The 5,386-nt window shown below is 39.6% G+C and overlaps 1 non-coding gene across 1 annotated transcript; it reads right to left on the bottom strand.

The window, feature by feature from the left end:
• Positions 1–248: 248 nt before the first annotated feature.
• Positions 249–355, bottom strand: LOC127088424 (small nucleolar RNA R71). Its single transcript, XR_007790261.1, has one exon. It is a non-coding gene; the product is annotated as a small nucleolar RNA R71 (small nucleolar RNA).
• Positions 356–5,386: the final 5,031 nt, after the last annotated feature.

The raw sequence follows: 5,386 nt of genomic DNA, 5'->3' as shown, positions 1-5,386 counted from the left end.
CAACAGAGACAATTTGCAGGTCTCGCCACTGAGAACCCAAACCAGCATTTAAAAATATTTCTTCAATTATCAGACACTTTTAAAACCAATGGAGCTTCTCCTGATGTAATACGTTTAAGATTATTCCCTTTTTCCCTCAGAGATAAAGCCCTATCATGGTTAGATTCCCTTCCACCCAATTCCATTACGACTTGGGATAACCTTAGAAGAGTGTTCTTGCTAGATATTTTCCCCCGAGTAAAACCGCCGTTCTTCGAAACCATATAACTAGATTTACCCAAAACCAAGGAGAATCGTTGTTCGAAGCTTGGGAGAGATATAAAGAGTTATTACGAGCATGCCCACATCATGGCTTAGAAAATTGGTTAATCATTCAAACCTTCTATAATGGACTTCATTACAACACAAAGATGACCATCGACGCTGCCGCAAGCGGTGCTCTGATGAACAAACCTTATCCTGAAGCTAGTGCCCTCATCGAAGATATGGCTCAAAACCATCAATCATGGGGAGTCGAACGAGCGACGGTTGAGAAGAACGAAGCCCAAGGAGGAGTGCATGAACTAAGCTCTATAGACATGATGCAAACTAAAATGGACGCATTAGCCCTTAAGGTCGAGCATATGTGCATAAACCCGAATACTGTAGCCGCAGTTTCGTCGGATTGTGAGATATGTGGAATCAAAGGACACCAATCTGCAGAATGCAGTCTATTGAACGAAACCCACTCTGAGCAAGTGAACTACACCCAAGGGAACCCATACTCGAATACCTATAACCCTGGATGGAGGAATCATCCGAACTTCTCCTTTAAAAACAATAACCCAATCCAAAATAATGCACCTCCGAGACCTAGTTATCAAGCCCCAAGATCAAATCAACCTATGCAACATGTGCCACCAAAGCTGAGCCTTAAGAAAATTATGGAAAATTTTATCATCGCTCAAACCTAACAAAACAAGGAGGTCATGAACCAAAACATTCATGTTAACGAATTGATTACTCAGTTAGGAATCAAGGTTGACCAAATAGTTACTCATACTAAGATGCTTGAAACCCAGATCTCTCAGGTAGCTTTAAACCAAGCCCCTCAGACTACACCTGGAGGACAGTTCCCTGGACAACCTCAACAAAATTCGAGAGGACAAGCCAATGCCATTACCCTACGAAGTGGGAACGCTTATGATGAGCCACCAAACCCAAGATTGAGTGAACCCGAAACTTCTAAGAAATGTACCAAATCCACGGACGAAGTAAAGGAACCAGAGGAATCTGAAAACCAGGAAGGTCGAGAAAAAGGAGAGGAACCTAAAGATAAAACTTACGTACCACCCCCGCCATATAAACCACCTATACCATATCCGCAAAGACTCAAACAAACCCAGATCAATAAACAATATCAAAAATTTATTAAAGTTATAGAAAAACTTCATGTAGAAATCCCTTTCGCAGAAGCCATCACCCAAATACCTTCTTATGCAAAGTTTCTCAAAGACATCCTTACCAAAAAACGTAGACTTGACGATCCGAAGCCTTTGGAATCTAATGCTATTTTCGAGGACAAATTAGCAAAGAAAGATAAAGATCCTGGAAATTTCTCCATTCCTTGCCTTTTGGATAATCATGTCATCGAAAAAGCTTTTCTAGACTTAGGAGCTAGTGTGAGCCTAATGCCTTTAGCAGTTTGTGAGAGGTTAAACTTAGGAGAATTACAGCCCACTAAGATGTCACTTCAGTTAGCCGATAGATCTGTTAAATATCCGATAGGCATTTTAGAAGATGTCCCTGTTAGGATAGGTCAGTTGTTTATCCCTACTGATTTTGTTGTCATGGACATCAAAGAGGACAATGATATACCAATCCTTCTAGGTAGACCATTCTTATCGACTGCAGGAGCCATAATAGATGTCAAGAAAGGAAAGTTGACATTTGAGGTAGGTGACGAGAAAATAGAATTTATACTTTCGAAATTTCTTATGGCACCTATGATGGGAGACGCGTGTTATGCCTTAGATATCATTGATGAATGTGTTAGAGAATTAGAAGAAGAAATTATAAAACCAATTAAGTTACCATCAACTCTCATAAGGGAAGATGATGACTTTAAGAAACCCTACATCGATGATAACCTTTACGAATGTTTATCCCTTACCCCAGATCCTATGCCATGCCCTAAGAAACCAACCTTAGAACTTAAGGAACTGCCTAAGAACCTGAGATATGAGTTCCTCGATGAAAAGATGAACCGTCCAGTTATAGTTAGTGCTACCTTGAGCCAAGAGGAAACGAACCAACTTTTAGACGTTTTACGAAGATATCCCTCAGCCTTAGGATATAATATCTCTGACCTGAAAGGTATAAGCCCATCCGTATGCATGCATTGGATTTTGCTTGAAGAAGATTCAAAACCATCCAGGGAACATCAAAGAAGAATAAACCCTATAATGAGTGATGCTGTTAAAAAGGAAGTTCTTAAGTTACTTGAGGCAGGTATAATCTATCAGATCTCGGATAGTAAGTGGGTGAGCCCTGTGCATGTAGTACCTAAAAAGGGAGGCATCACAGTTGTGCAAAACGATAAAGGCGAGCATGTAGCAAAACGGTTAGAAGGAGGATGGCGGATGTGTATAGATTATAGAAAATTAAATAAAGCAACTAGGAAGGATCATTTCCCTTTACCATTTATAGACCAGATGTTGGAGCGTCTAGCCAGACACTCTTACTTCTGCTATCTAGGTGGATACTCTGGATTCTTCCAAATATCTATCCACCCCGAAGATCAAGAAAAAACTACCTTTACATGCCCTTATGGAACTTTTGCCTACAGACGAATGCCATTCGGCCTCTATAATGCCCTAGCTACTTTCCAACGCTGCATGATGTCAATCTTTGCAGATTACCTAGATGGTATCATGGAAGTGTTTATGGATGACTTCTCGGTTTGCGGATTTGATTTCCATAATTGTCTTGTTAACCTTGAGAAAATCCTGAGAGATGCGTGGAGGTGAACCTCATGCTAAACTGGGAAAAGTGTCATTTCATGGTGACCGAAGGAATAGTTTTAGGACATATAGTTTCAGAAAAAGGTATAGAGGTAGATAAAGCTAAAATAGAAGTTATAGAAAACCTAAAACCACCAAAAACCATCAGAGAAGTCCGAAGCTTTCTTGGACACGCTGGATTCTACCGGCGTTTTATTAAGGACTTCTCCAAAATAACCAAACCTTTAACTGGACTTTTAATGAAAGATGTTGAATTCATTTTTGATGAAAAATGTAATGACGCATTTAATCTTTTAAAGCAAGCATTAATCTCAGCACCTATTATGAAACCACTTGATTGGTCGGAACCTTTTGAGATAATGTGTGATGCTAGTGATTATGCAGTTGGAGCCATTCTAGGACAAAGAAAAGATAAAACATTACATGCCATTTATTATGCCAGTAGAACCCTAGATGCTGCCCAACTTAACTATGCAACAACTGAAAAAGAATTACTTGCTGTAGTTTTCGCTATAGACAAATTTAGATCTTATCTAGTAGGAGCAAAAATTATAGTTTACACCGATCATGCTGCCATTCATTACCTATTAAGTAAAAAAGATGCCAAGCCCAGGTTACTTCGATGGATTCTATTACTACAAGAGTTTGATTTAGATATAAGAGATAAAAAAGGAACTGAAAATGTAGTAGCCGATCACCTTTCTAGGCTAGAACATCTAAAACCTGAACTAGTACCCATAAATGATGATTTCGCCTATGATAGACTGATAGCTAGAGTGGAAACCATTGAAGATAATAACCTAGATCCTCATGAGCATCCCCAAAATTCCTTAGCAATAAGTAACGTACCCTGGTATGCAGACTTCGTTAATTACCTAGCTGCTGATATAGTACCCCCTGATCTTGACTACCACCGCAAGAAGAAATTCTTCCACGATGTGAGAAACTTCTATTGGGATGAACCGCTCCTTTTCAAAAGGGGTAAAGATGGCATTTTTCACCATTGCGTTCCGGAAGAAGAGGTAAATAGTATTATCAAGCATTGTCAATCTGCACCTTATGGTGGACATGCGAGCACCTCTAAGATATACGCCAAGATTATTCAAGCTGGCCTATTCTGGCCTACCATGTGGCGCGATGTCTATGCTTGCATTGTCAAATGTGATAGATGCCAACGCACTGGAAACATTTCAAGGCGTGATGAAATGCCTCTAAGAAATATTCAGGAAGTAGAACTTTTTGACGTATGGGGTATAGATTTCATGGGACCTTTCCCACCATCCTTAGGAAACAGGTATATCTTAGTAGCTGCAGACTATGTGTCTAAGTGGATTGAAGTTATAGTTGCGCCCACAAACGACACTAGGGTAGTAATCAAACTATTTAAAAACTATATATTCCCTAGATTTGGAACACCACGTTTAGTCATAAGTGTCGCATTACGCGAAAAACCGGCGGGAAAAGAAAGAAACAACAGAGCCGCCACCGTGCGTTATTTATCCCAAAAGAGGGAAAGGAAACGCTCAGAGTAAACCTAGAAAAGAACATGGTCTCGCGACCAAAGAGAATGGGTTCGGGAGTCGGTTATGCGAAGGGAAGGTATTAGCACCCCTACGCATCCGTCGTACTCGACGGGATCCACGCACAAAAGGAAGGAAAATGGTTGCTAAAACACTGCTCAAACACACACACACTGGCTGAAAGAGACACAAGAAACTGACTGAAACTTGTAAGAACAAAATTGTTCTACAACAGATTCCTTGATTTTGATGATAACAAAGGATGAAACCAAAAATGGCACCCTAACGAAAAGTTTCTAAGTGTGCAGGGTTCTAAAGAAAGAAGTAATAAATCTGATGATGTCATCAGATGCACAACAAGATCAGATACAAATTCTCAAGTATCAGAAGCATCTGAAGTGGAATCTCGTTCAAGAAAGTCTGACTCTGGACAAAACTGCAAAGTATCAGAAGCATCTGAACATGAAGTAAAGTCTAGAAGCTCTGATTCTGGAGAAACGTTATCAGCGCCATCTGAACTCTCAAGAGATCAACATCAGAAGCAAGATTCCAAGATTCTCCAGAAACACAAATACTCTGATTATGGATTTGCTAATCATGAAGAAGTAACGTTCAAGTCAAGTAAAGATTTTCAAATAGATTTCCTAAACAGAGAAAGAGACGTTAATCTCCACTTCCAAGAGAGAAGATACTACTTGTAGTAAGTAGTCACTTCAAAGATGAAAAGTTAAACTGCAGAAGCTATTTAAGTGATGGAGTAAACTCAGTTTAATATCCACCAGATTCAACCACTACTTCAACTCATATATAAATAGAGATGCAATCAACATTCAGTAAGTAAGAAATCAACTAGCCAAAACTATA

This window comes from Lathyrus oleraceus, chromosome 5 (assembly GCF_024323335.1).
Source record: "Lathyrus oleraceus cultivar Zhongwan6 chromosome 5, CAAS_Psat_ZW6_1.0, whole genome shotgun sequence".
Taxonomy (NCBI): Eukaryota; Viridiplantae; Streptophyta; class Magnoliopsida; order Fabales; family Fabaceae; genus Lathyrus; species Lathyrus oleraceus.
This window is presented reverse-complemented; position numbering and strand designations above follow the sequence as displayed.